Below are 15,055 nucleotides of genomic sequence, written 5' to 3'. Positions count from 1 at the left end.
CTAAATGATTAGAAGTAGGTTTGTTTTCCTTGAGGATAAAAATGTAATAATAGTCAAAATTAATTATCCTAAAAGGCACAGTTCTGTATTCTCTCCTCAGAACCACATGTCACAGCTATGAATAGGCACTTCTCAGGTAGCCTGTTGCAGAGAGAATGGACTCCCAGCTCCAGCTGCCACCCATCAGAACCCCCAACATCTGTGCTGATGCCACATTCCCACCTGCAAATTTTTATGTATTGTGGGGCTATTTCTACTCTTCTTGGAGCCTTTGGTTTGATGACTTTCCATCAACCTGGTTGATGGCTGCCTGTGCCACCCACCTCTCCTTCTGGTCTTTTCTCACAGGTGTCAGACCTTTTGGCAGTCAATGGGCTCTCCTTGCCTATGCCTGCTCCCCTGCCCTTTACTCTTCAAGGAGATCTATTGTCCTATTCCATTCTGGTGAACACATTGCAGAGTACCTGAACTGACACATTAAGTCAATAAATCCTTTCCTAGGAATAGGACTGGAAATGAGTCAAAAGTGAACTATTGAAGTTTATTTTGAACATCATTTCTAAGACCATTTGTTGAAGGTAGGCACTTGGAAGTAACTTGAAAAAGAATCTGTTAAACTGCCTGATGAATAAAGTGTTCACCTCCAACCTTGAGAAAAATATGTGATTCTTACAGGTCAATCCTCTTACGGGAAAAAAAAGCCAGGCTTTCCAAGTTCGTAGTGACTCAGGTTAGGGGTGGCAGCGAGGGTTAAGGGGAGGGTGAAATGATTGAAAATGCCCTTCACATGATATACTGCACTGTTCATTGGAAAGAGATACTGCTCAAAAATTGATTTCATGTATAAACCTTGTGAATTAAACTCCTTTTGCTAAGAAAAAGAATAATATCAACTGGGCTTTGGTTTCAGATCTAACTTAAAAAGTATAGTACTTTTTTATGTGCTTCAAAATTAAGTTAGTTATAAGTAGAGAATTTGGAGCTTTTTATAATCAAATTAACTTATCTATGCATCCAGTTATTTATTCATTCAATAATTAGTGAACTAGTTGGGGAACACAATCTGCAAGGGATTTGAAATACAGATGAAATAAAACACAGTTCTTGTCACAGTCCAATTAAAGTGTCAGACACCTCAGTGAGCAATTTAAATAGTGGGAAAATATTTGTGGTAAGTAAAACATGAATGGAGCAAATTATATTTTTAAAAACTGTCTTCTCATTGATTTTCCCACTGATTTCTAACAATTACATTGTGAGATAGGCAATGTATTCTTTTCTTCATTTTATTTTTCAATATTTGGGAGGGTGAACTTGTACACTGGTATTTATCAAATTTAGTCCATTTCCAGTATTTCATATAGCAATGTGGACAAATATAGCATAAAAGAAGTAATAGTCGGGGCGCCTGGGTGGCTCGGTCGGTTAAGCGTCCGACTTCGGCTCAGGTCATGATCTCACGGTCCGTGAGTTCAAGCCCCGCGTCAGGCTCTGTGCTAACAGCTCAGAGCCTGGAGCCTGTTTCAGATTCTGTGTCTCCCTCTCTCTCTGCTCCTCCCCTGTTCATGCTCTGTCTCTCTCTGTCTCAAAAATGAATAAACGTTAAAAAAAAAGAAGTAATAGTAATAACAAATTTTAAATTCGATGCCCAAATTAAGGCAGGTATGTTGTAGTAGTTTCATAAAGTTATTTTTCGCTATAGTGAGACACTAGCACTTCTGAAAAATATGGTATGTCACACATTTATATTTTAATTTGGAACATTTGTTATGAGATGAAGCTGAAAACCATGCCCCTTCCCACATGTGTGACTAAAAATAGCAATACAATCAATAAACAGCCATGAAAGAATTTTATCTTGAGGTTACCCTTCTTAATCAAAACAAGTCTTTGAATGGATTCCGTACTAAGCAAAGATGGTTAAAAAAAACTGAGGGGCGCCTGGGTGGCGCAGTCGGTTAAGCATCCGACTTCAGCCAGGTCACGATCTCGCGGTCCGTGAGTTCGAGCCCCACGTCAGGCTCTGGGCTGATGGCTCGGAGCCTGGAGCCTGTTTCCGATTCTGTCTCCCTCTCTCTCTGCCCCTCCCCTGTTCATGCTCTGTCTCTCTCTGTCCCAAAAATAAATAAAAAACGTTGAAAAAAAAATTTTTTTTAAAAAAACTGGTATGCAATATGGTGATGATGATTATGCATTTTCCCTAGTAGGTTAAATATAGTACAGAATCTTGTTCAGGCAACTAAATAGACAATACAACTTCATAAATAATTAAATGTTCTAATAAGTCTGCTCAAGGTAAATCTAAAAGTGTGATGATTCAATGAAATTATCCTGAAGACTTTGAATTATCAATTTGACTCTCAAAACTTCCTCAGTTACACAAAAATTCAGTTTTCTGAAATTATTTTTAATTTGGACATATTTCTAGATTAAAATGCAAATGTAAGAAATAACACAGAGAGATAAGTATGCTTCCCCATTTTTTTCTTTGCCCAGTAATAACACCTTGCAAAACTATAGTACAATATCGTGATCAAGATACAGCTGTAGACAGTGAAGATAAAGATTTCCATCCCCACAAGGTCAATTAGTTTGCACTTTTATAACCACAACCACTTCATTCTAACTCCCATGCCTCATTAACCCCAAGCAACTACTAATCTACAACCTATTTCCATAATGCTGTCATTTCAAAAATGTTGTATAAATGGAATCATACAGTATATAAACTATTGGGATTTCACTCAGTATAATTTTCTAAAAATGTATGCAAGTTACGGCATGTGCCAATAGTTTGTTCCTTTATATTGCTGAATGATATTCCAGGATAGGGATGTACCACAGTTCCTTTCACTATTCACCTATTGAAGGGTATCTGAGTTGTTTCCTGTTTTTAACTATTATGAATAAAGCAGCTGTAAGTTTTATGTGTGTTATGTGAACATATATTTTCATTCCTCTGGGTGAAATTTCTGGTTTTACGTTAGTTACAGAAACTTCCAAAGTGTTTTCTAAGTGGCTCACCATCTTACATTCATTCCTAAGAACCAGTTCCTACAAATCTTCATCAGAATTTGGTGTTATTACTACATCTTAGTTAGCTTTTATGATAGATGTGTATCTCGTTGTGGTTTTAATTTCTATTTACTAATGGCTAAAGATTTCAAAATCTTTCATGTGGTTATTACCCATCTGTGTCTCCCCTTCAGTGCAATGTTTATTCATGTCTTCTGCCTGTTTCTAACTGGATTCCATGGTTTTTTTTTTTAATGTTTTCTGGTTGTTGTTTTTTTTTTTTTTTTTCACATCTTCAAGATAGTGGTCTTCTGTTGGATACATAGTTTGCATTTATCTTCTCCAAGTCTGTAAACTATATTTTCATCTACTTAATATGCTCTTTAATAGAAAAAAAGTTCTTAATTTTGATGCAGTCCAATTATTAATTTTTTTCTATGGATTGTGCTTCTCATGTGAATTGTAAGTACTCTTTGCTTAGTTCTAGATCCCCCAAAGTTTTTTTTCCTAAAAGTTTTATAGTTCAATATTTTATATTGAAGTACACAATTATTTTGATTTGACTGTTGTATAACATGTGAGACTTACATTGAGGCTTTTTTTTTTTTTTTTTTTTTGCCTATGGATGTCCAATTACTCCCACCTCGTTTACTGAAAAGGCTCTTGTCTCCACTAAATTGCCTTTTAAATTTTGTCAAAAAATCAGTTGCAAGTATTTGTGTGGATATTTGTGTATCTGTACCCCTGATTTATGTTTCTATCACTCCACCAACACTATATATTCTTGATTAACATGGCTTTATAAAAATCCTTTACACTGGGTAGACTGATTCCTCCAACTCGATTCGTTTTCAAAACTTACTCAAGTGTTCAAGTTTGACTTTCCATATACATTTTAGAATAATTTTGTCCATGGGTCAAAAAAGTTTGCTAAAGTATTGATGGGAATTGTGTTAAATATATACAAGAATTTGGGTACAGATGACATCATTACTATGTTGAGTATTCTAACCTATAGACAGTATCTCTCTCCCTTTATTTAGATCTATTTTGACTTTTGTCATTATGTGTTTTCAGTATAACAAGTCCTGTATGTTGTATTTTTTGTGTACATTGTCATTTTGAGTTTTCAGTATACAAGTCCTGTATAAGTCTTATTATGTATGCATCTAATTATTTCACTTTTTAGGATTGTAAATGATAGTTAATTTCTCATTCCTGTGCCCACTTGTTGATCGATAATAATAAAATTGGACTTATTAGTTACAACTCAGATTAGTTCTAATTAGTAATAGTTTGTGTTTATAAATTCTGTGAGATATTTCTGATTGGACTAATCTACCATCCTCAAGTAAGGACACTATTATTTCTTTCTTTACAATCTGTGTTTTATTTCTGATTCTTGCTTTATTGCACTGGCTAGAATTTCTATCACTATATTGAATGACAGTGATAATAATAGCTGCTCGTGGGACTGACCTTAGCAGGAAAGGATTTTATCTTTTAAGGTAAGCTGTAGATATTTTACAGTTGCCATCTACCACATTGAGATGCCCCGTGTTCCTATTTTTCTGAATGGTTTTACCAAAGTAGTGAATTTCATTTTTTCTCATTCTTTTGTCTGCACTGATAGGAGTTTTCTTTATCCTCTTAATATGGTGGGATACATTAATTGATTTTTGAAGACGTACCCAGCCTTGCATCACTGAAACAAATCCCACTCAATCATGATGTATAATTGTTGACTGCTATTTGTTCTTAAAGATCTTTGCATAAGAGATACTGATCTATATTCATGAGCAATAAAACGGTGGTTCTCTTTATTTTTTTTATGTCTGTTTTGGCATTAAGGTAAGGCTTTCTTAACAAAATGAATTGAATAGTGTTCTTATTGAGTTTTCTGAAGAGATAATTTAGAATTAGAATTATTATTCTTTTATTCTTTTTAAATATGAATCATGAATCATTTATTAATGAAGAGAACATTCAATGCTGACAAATGAGATTGGCACTCTCATACATTGGTCTTACTGTTTTTGCAATCTTTCTGGAAAGCTATTGGCAATATGCATCACAATCTTTAAATGTTAGAGTTTTTAGCTCTAAACTATTTATTCATACCGTCTCAGTGTATGTTCAACAAGCATATACATATAAAAAGATGAAAAGAAAAATATTTAAGATAGTTATTTCATCTCTGGGTAATGGGATTCATTTTTTTCTTCTATGTGTTTTGAAAATATTGTATTAAATATATGCATAGCAGTTAAGATTTCTAGATTATACAGAAATTGAAATACAAGTCACAGTCATTACTAGGAGTATGGTTTTGGACAAGTTTCTTAAATTTTTCCTCACATATCAAATAGATAGGATATATACATGTATTTGGTTATACATGTATATATAATAATGCTGTATTTGGTAATACATGTAAAGTGCTTGACTATTATATTCTGAAAAAGGTAATTTGAAAAAAAAAATATTCAACTGGTGGACTGTAAGGTGTTACTTCCCACAAAGAGGTTTTTAAAATACAACTTCATGTAGCAGTTGATGAATACCTTTTACTTCATTTTAATGTCTATTTTCAGCAGCAATCCCAGAAGAAAATGCTATTTTAAGAGTTTGTTTAGATGAAAAAGCTCATTTTTCATTTACATTTAGGCAATCATTCTCTTGACAGAAGGTAAGCAAACTAATGTTGCATGATAAAGCCCCCATCAAGTATCTCATACTGAAGCACAGATTCCAAACCATAATTTGTAGTGTTTGATGCTTTCATCCAAAATGTATTTTATATCCTCTGTGACACATGAAATCTCTTGCATGTTCCTATCAGGGTAATGGAAAAGGAAACAACAGGACAGAGATTAGACTATGAAATATTAAAGAGTTTGGAGCCCCAGATATTCTGTATGAAAACCACTAGGCTCATGTTTGCTGCTCATTAATAAGACCTTGGCCCAAAGACTCATTTTTTTTTCCAGAGATTATAATTTTTCAGTTCCAGAATTGGGTCAAGAGATGGCAGCCGTGTGGTCTGTCCACCTGAAAGGTGATGGCTGTGGATTAGGAACACTTCTTGGTGACACTGAGATGGTCGGGGATGTGGTACTGTCCACATCTCCCAGCCCTTCCCCACCCCAGTAGACAGGATGCCCTTCTTTAATTTTTTATCATTGTATAATGTCCTTCTCTAATGCAATTCTTTATTCTGAAGCCTACTTTATCTGATATCAATAAAGTCACTTCTGATTTAATATTTTCATGATCTATTTTTTCATCCTGTTTATATTATTACATTTGAGGTGATTTTCCTATAGACAGCATATATTTGGGAGATTTTTAAAAATTTATTCTGCCTTTATCAGTCTTTTAATTGGTATATTGAGACCATGTACATTTAATGTAAGAGGGATAGGTTTGAGCTTAAGTCTGTTTTATTTTTGTTTTGTTTTTTTCCTATGTTTCTGCTTTATTTTTGCTGCCTTCCTATGGGTTAAATGATTTGTTTGGACTTCCATTTGGGTTCATCCAGAGTGGGTTATTTTTTAATTGAAGTACAGTTGACACACATTACATTAGTTTCACGTGTACAACATACTGATTTGACATGTTGATACATTATGCTATGCTCACTACAAGTGTAGCCACCATCTGTCACCACACAAGCTATTGCAGTACCACTGACTACATTTCCTATGCTGTGACTTTTATCTCCATAGTGTTTTCTGAATGTGTAACTGAGTAGTTGTTTTAGGTATCAGATACATAATTTATTCACAGTCTACTGGTATCATTATAGCAGTTTAGGTGTACAAATATTACACCCTTTGTGTCCCTTCACCCTCCCCCACTTAAATGATCTTAGATATATGTCTGCTATATAAATTGAGAACCCCTTCACAAAGTGTTTTATAATTTTTACTTTAACTATCACATATATATTAGGAGCATCGAGAGGAGAAAGACAACCAATTTTATTTACCCATATTTTTGCTTATTGCGTTATTTTTCCTTCATCATGTTCCACGGTTACTTTGTTACTGTTTTCTTTGTTCTTTACAACACTCTCCTTAGCATTTCTTTTAGAAGAGGTCTGCTGGCAACAAATAATCTTAGTTTTCTCTCATCTGAGAATGTCTCAATTTTTCCTTAATTCCCAAAGATATTTTTACTATATATAGGCTGACATTTCCTTTCTACCACCCCTTAAAAAAATGCCATGATTGTTTCTTCTGGCCTCCAGGATTTCTGATAAAAATCTCTTATTTTTTGTTTTTTCACCTGTAGGTAATACACCTTCTTCTCCCTTACTACTGTCAAGATTTGTTTTTCTTTATTTTTAGAAGTTTATGACATATGCCTTGATAAGTATTTGTGTTTTCCTATTTGGGTTTGCTCAGGTTCTTGAATTTATAGGTTTGCATCTTCTGCAAAATTTGGTAAGTTTCCAGCCATTATTTATTTCAGTAGTTTTTTTTAGCCCCGTCCTGTTCTTCCTATCCTTTAAGTCCAGTGACACAATTATTAATTTAGCACATATTCCTGTAGAAATGGGTCTGGGTTTTTTGTTTATTTTTGACTATTTTATCTGTTGCTCCATTGTTGTATTTTCAAATTCACCAATTCTTTCTTCAGTCCTCTCCACTTTCATGTTGAGACCATCTATTATTTTTTTTGGTTGTTTTGGTTATTATATTTTATTTACAAAATTTATGTTTGGCTATTTACAATTTTTTTCTGACATTTCTCTGCTCAAGCTATTTTTCATTTTTAATGCTTGTTTATAATCACATATTAAGTTTATTTTTATGATGGCTGCTTTAAAGTATTTGTCAGATAATTTTAACCTCTGTCATTTCCATGTTGGCATCTATTTATTGTCTTTACACTCCATTTGACATCTCCCTGGTTCTGAGTTGGAGAGTGATTTTTAACTGAAACACGGACAGATTTAGTATTATGCTGCAATACCCTGGCAGGAAGTTTGAGTGCCTTGTTGTACCTTTCATGAAGTCTGTGTCTTCCCACTCAGTCTTCGCTGTCATGGATGGGAACGGGACCGCAGTATTTTCTGTGGTTTTTGGTTAGAGTAGTTATTGCCTAAATATTTTGTCCTGCTAGGCTGCCCCTTTCATGGTTTTTGTTTGGAAAGGATATGTTTTTGTTCAGGCATTTTTTTTGTCTGCACACTTTGACAATTCTAGGTTGCAGGCTTCTCCAGCACTCTGTCTGGGATATGTAAGGCAAAAAAACCCAGGAAATTTACCAACATCTTGTTGCTTAAGTCTATATTTGCAATCTAACAAATTAGCCTGCTATAATTTTATGTGTTCAGTCAGTGTCCATGAGACTTGCGAATCAAAGCCACAACCATTTTCATAGTTACCAGCATAATTCCATCAGTTCTTCTTGCATCCCAAGAGTAGAGGGGCGATGATGGATGGGCCCAGATGGATGCCTCCTCTTGCAATAGTGAGCAGCCATACAGTAAAGCATCCATGAGCTGATTAGGGAATCAGACTCCACATTCTTTCCCTTTGCTCTATATATACTGTCTATATCTTTCAAGGTTGTTAATTATAGACTTCCTAGAAAAGGTTATGTGGAGCAAAGGGCAGTCAGTGATAATACATGCTATTCTGTGGTGGCAGATTTTATTATCATTCCATTTTTGTTGTATTTCTCCTTCTCCTACCAAGTTTCTATGAATATAATACTGGGTCCAAAAGCCAAATGCAGAATTAGTTTTTCTTTTGTTTCTTTTTATTTCCATGTAAAATTTTTTTTTTTGGTTCTTAGTAGATGACAGGAGTTTCTTATACAAGATGATATTTAGTATATTGGAAATTCAGTCATCAGCTTTGGTTACTCCTACTGTAAAGCTTCTCTGTTGATTTCCAACTACCTTAGGTATTGAAGTTTATAAATGGGTGCACTTTTTCTGGTGTTTTTTTTTTTCCTCCAGATATTCTCTAGCTCTTAGTTACAGTGACTGACATATACTATGGTCATCTATCACTTGGGTCAACTTAAGTCTTCTTTAGCCTATAGGAGTCAAACTCCCTAAGGCCTAAGTCTTCTTACATCTTGGAACCCAAAAGTTCCTTTGTTTCAGTCCCAGATGGTCTCTGTGTTCCTGCTCATCCCATCTTTATTTTGTTTATCATTGTGGTTATGCATTTTTAATTATTATAAAATGTGCTTCTCTCATATTTTATCTGTGCAGTTGCGGTGGAAGCAGAATTTAAGACCAGTGCTGACAGTGCCATTTTACCCTAGAATTTTGTTTTACTGTTCTCATCAGAAACAAAACATAGATTTTTACTTTTGGGGGAAAAATCCAAAATCATCATCTCATTAGACATGATGATATAATTATTGCAAATTGGACATAAAACTATACATAAATAAATATGCTAAGTAATTTCCCATAGTAATGTACTATTGAATGTCCTATTTAATGGAATCCTTTCAAATGTTAAATATCATCCTTGGATTTCTTTTTATATAACTTGTGATTTTCCTTTGTGTATTTCTGTTTAAAACAGAAACTCTGCTGATTTAGAATTATCTATTCAAATGTTAATCCATAATCAGATATATATTGATTAATTTTCACATGTCTAGCAGCTTACAAAATGTTGTGAGCAATTAATACATATACATATAAGCGAATTCCTGTCCTCAAGAAACTTATGAATTGTTTATCTTAAAATGTAAATTTTCTGATTATGTAACAGGCAAATCAGGAGGATCATAATTGTGCACTTTGACAGATATCAAGTATAATAATCTCTTTGTTTAAATGTCTACAATGGCTATAAGACTTAGAAATATTTTAGCCTTATTTTATACCTCTGGACAGTATGACAGCCAAGTATAGATAGGGCCATACAATTTCTGTATCATTTTGCTAAACAAAAATAACATACTGCAGCATTCTCCCCTTTGAAACTTTGGTCTCTAAATGCCTTGCTATTTCCTTTTCCTCTTAAACCTATTAAATGTACTCCATGTTAACAATCTCCTATAATCCTGCCATGAAAATAATATACAATCATTGAAACAAGTGGCTTTTCATTGAACATAAATTTTATTTCAAATCTTCTCCCCTAAGGACTTGTTTTCTATAATACTGTATGGGAGTATTTAATATGTATAATAGGAAAATAAATTACATGTCTCTTCTATTGAAACTTACATGGATATACCTATAGCATGTTTTGATGTTCATTGTATCTGATGTAGGGCTATTATCAATGCAGAAAATCAGAGAAAACATGCCAAATATTATTTCTCAAGGTTTGAGCTTGCTTTCCTTCATTAATATATGTTCACAAACGATCTCGGGCAACAGAAGACACTATGTTTCAGAGATAATAAATGATAATTCAACAGATTAGTTGAACTTCCATAGATGTAGATACATCTTGCAACATTCTCCAATCATGTTAGACACGACTGTCTGTTTGCAAACATTATACTTAAAATCCTATAATAGTCCTCCATTTATGTACGATTTCCTAAGTCAAGCAAAAGTGAGGTCTTTTAGAGGTAAAAAACAAAAAAAAAGCAAAGAGAAAAAAAGGTTTAGATGACACTGGCATCACTTTTACCTAGAATGATTAGATTACATATTCTCACTTATTCTGACAGGTTTTATCTAGAGGTACATCAGCATCCTTTGACAGTATAAAATCATGAGACAATATAAAGTACAGGCCTATTATTTATATGCAGCACACACATATACAGCTCTTGTTGGTATAGTACTTTAAGAATCTTTAATCACCAAGATATTGTGCTGTTACCCTATTTCCTTGTAAATAAGAATTATATATGAAATCAAATTAAGTGAAATATCATTATCTATACAGTCCATGCATAGTTTTATAGTTCTTTGTTAGGCCAGTTCTACTTGAATTGCTTTTTTGTCAGTGTCTTACACAACTAAATACTACAATTTCTTGTTGGCATACCAATCAGTAAATGGTATACAGTATTACCTGGAAAAAATGAGGCCTCTCTTATTGCTTGTGTGCTATTATATACTTCAATTTAGTAAACAATTGACTGAAAAAAATAAATTACTTAATTTCTTACAGATGCAAAATATATCAATGTAAAGTTGAATAAAAAGAGAACAAAGCAGAATTGGTCAGAATTGTGTGGTCAGTTCACCTAATAATTCAGATGGACCACAACCAAATTACCTAAGTCAAAATTTCAGAAAGATCATAAAAATATGAAGTGATAAAAATTACTTAATGATTTCTCTGTGCTGGGTTTGATACAGCCTGGGCTGGAATAAAATGAAATGAAAGCAGACACTATTAACTAATCAAGTTGGGACAAGTTCAGATGATTTCCACGATGTGCTGTTTATGACTATGGCTCTGCTCATGTATTGGAAGCTAATTCTAATAGCTCTCTATATAGGCTTGTAATAATTAAGGAAGTTCAAAGACATCAATTCAATATACATCTAAAGCTAAAGGTCAAATAAATTCTAAATATTATCAAGTAAGTATTACAAACTAAAAAAAAGTTTAATAGTGATTATTAGTTTTGTATGTTAATATGGCTCTGCCATGTTGCACAAATATTTCTTCAAAGATCATTATAGAGGTCTATAAAGGTGTTTTTTTTTGAGGAGATTGACATTTAAATGGGTAAGGCAGATTACCCTTCATGACATGAATGTGGGTGCCTCATACAATTGAAGGCCTTAATAAAACAAAGACTAACCTTCTGTGGAAATAAAAGAAAGCCTGCCATCAGTCTTTGGGCTCAAATTCCAACTCTTCCCTGGTCCCCAGCTTGCCAGCCTATCCTACAGATTTTGGATTTACTTAACCTACACATTTTCATGACCTAAGTCAAATAAACCTCAATGTCTCTCCCTCCATATATAAATGTGTATATATACATATGCATATATATACACACACATACACAAACTTATGTTTTTATGTGTGGGTATATAAACATATGTATATACACATGTACATATCCTGCTGGTTCTATTTATCTGGAAAACCTTAATACAGATTTTCATACCAGGAACATGGGTGCTGCTGAAACAAATACCAAAATATGTGAAGAGGCTTTGGAACTGGGTAATGGGTAGATGATAGAAGAGTTTTAAGGTACATTTCAGAAAAAAACCTAGATTGTTTGCAAAGACTGTTAGTAGAAAACATTGTTGTGAAAGGTGCTTCTGCAGAGGTCTTAGATGGAAAGAAGAATTATGTTTCTGGACATTGGATGAAAGGTGATCTCTGTTAAAAAGTGGCAAAGAACTGAATTGTGTTCCAGTGTTTCATTGAAAGTAGAATTTGTAAAAGATACAGTTGGATGTTTAGCTAAGAATGTAGAATGTGTTGAAGCCTGGTTTCTCTTCACTGCCTGTAGTAAAAACTGAGAGGAGACTTATGAATTTAAGGAATTGTTAAGCAAAAAGAAACTAAACTTCAAGATTTGGAAAATTCTCAGCTGATGCATAGTGCAAAAAATAAGGGAACATGTCCTGAAGAGAACATCAAGGTTGTGCTTATACACTCAGTTGATAGAGAATTCATTATTTAATCAGCCATCTTATCAGAAAACAGAAATAGAGTTTTAGCAGGACCAGTAGAAACCGTGCTAGTTTGTGTTAATGGAGACAGAGATGACACCAAATGAAAGAAGGCTGTTGGACTTTCTCCTCTTTAGTTCTGCCTCCTTTCTTTCAGAGGACTAGGCTACTGCCCTGTGGGTTTGGAAGTGGTGGCTTCTGGTGGCTCAGAGGACAGCCTTCGGACAAAAAAGATTATTCTTTATCCTTCACATCTATGATTTCGCCCCCCTAGGTGTTGGATTTGCTTGGTTCCTGTGACCCTTTATTTCTTTACAATTTTTTTTTCCTTTTGGAATGGAAAGGTCTATCTTATGCCAGCACTACCACTGTATTCTGGAAGCAAATAACTTATCTGGTTTTCCCAGGTTCACAGTTGGAGAGGAATGATGAGGAATCATACCTTCTGTATCTCAACTATATTTTAATGTAGATGAAGTTTAGGCCTTAAAATCCATGCTGGAATTGGTCAAGACTTTTGTCTTGTTGGAATGGAATCAAAGTAATTTGCATGGGAGAAGGACATGAATTTGGGGGGTTCAGAGGGTCAAGTGTTACGCACTCAATTTTATCCCTATCTCTCAAATTTAGTTAAAGCCCTCACCACCAGTACCTCAGAATGTAACTTCTTGGGAGAGAGGGCCTTTAAAGAAGTGATTTTGTTTAAAAATGAAGCTTTTAAGATGGGCTCTCATCTAATCTGACTGATGTCCTAAGAGGAAATTTTGACACACACAGAGACAGCAGGGATGCACTTATAGAAAAGACCATGTGAGAACACTACATGGAGACATCCATCTGCAATCCAAAAGGGAAACTTCATAAGAAACCAAATCTGCCAACACCTTGATCTTGGCTTTCCAGCCACCAGAACTGTCAACAAATTAACTTCTGTTAAATCATCCAATCTGTGGTATTTTGTTATGACAGCCTTAGGAAACTACTACAATCATTGTAAAATTGGAGAATGGTCAACATTAGCTTAGAAATTTCCAAGAATTCCTTGGTTTCAGGACCTACACTCCATCAGAGAGAGACTTCAATTTAAATGTAGACTTGATCATATTAAAATTCTTCCAACCGAAGCTTTTGAACATGAGTACATACTTAAATCAGGAAGTTCTAAGGTTAGCTACCCTTTCTCTCTAGGAACTTGAAGTAATGAAGTAAAGTATCAATTTATGCAATTGACCAAAATATAAATAAAGCCATTGCCTTAAGTACTAGCATTCATTGTGGAGGATTATAAATGATTACTATGGGAAGATTGGCATATTTTCTGTACATCCCTAACCTCTGAGACAGGCACTGCTGAGGACAATGATGGTGTCCAATAAAACATCACTTTATAAATTTTACAAAAGAAGAGGAATGCGTTAGCCATCGACTTACACAGCAAAATTTCTGAGATTATTTAGCTTAACTTTTTCTTTAGCTTCCTCTTCCCTCACCCTATGAGTCACCATAATTGGGCAAGCTCTATACATAATTTTTCTAGTGAATACTCAAATTTATCTTCCTGTGGAATTTGCCACAGGGATTTTACATATCTCATCAAACTTTAAAATTATTTTGGCAGCTGATAGGGAGTGTGTAAATGAGAAATCAGATACAAAGTTGAATATGTCAAAAGATCAGGTCACTCTAGTCAAAATTGAAGAAAATTATAGATATTTAACTTCCTTTGAAGTACTAGGAGAATTTCAGTTAAATAATTTTACTAATTCAGTCTTCTTAATGCTATTTAAATTAATTTATTTTTTCTTGTATTGTCATCCACCTAGCTAGCCCTTGTTCCTATCTCATTATTTTACTATTTTCCTTGCCTTATCAATTTTCTAGTATTTACAGCCATGTATTTAAAGGCACCATAGTACTTGCCCTATCAATTTCACACTTATTATCAGTAATGTATTAAGAATTCCATATAGTAATTTGAAAGAAGTTTTATCTTTTTCAAGTTGTTTACTCACATCATAAGCAGGTGTGAGGTAAAACTCCTACTTGTCAAATAACATTAATACCTAAAAGGAGTGCGGTGTCATTTTACTGATGGAATTTATTTTAGGTGACTAAAACATATTGGGGCTCAAGAACTGAAGATAAATCTGACTTCATGGATGATTAAAACAATCATTGACTTGTCTTAGAAGGGAAAAAAAATGATGTTATTTTTGTAGACTACCTGTGTGAATGAAAATACTTATTTGTGGGTTTTTCCTGTAGATAGTTGAAATGGAACTCAGGAGGCCTGGTGGTATAAAAGGAGAATCATTCACTTTAGTGTAATAAATGAAACAGAATCAGTAAAACAAAACAAAACAAGAACAAAAACAAAAACAAAACAACAAAACCAGAACAGATCATCTGGATTTATGGGTACATGTGCATTAGTTAGTAAGAAGGAAGAGTGAA

Source organism: Panthera tigris, chromosome A1 (genome assembly GCF_018350195.1).
Source record: "Panthera tigris isolate Pti1 chromosome A1, P.tigris_Pti1_mat1.1, whole genome shotgun sequence".
Lineage (NCBI taxonomy): Eukaryota > Metazoa > Chordata > Mammalia > Carnivora > Felidae > Panthera > Panthera tigris.
Note: the sequence above shows the minus strand (reverse complement) of the source record.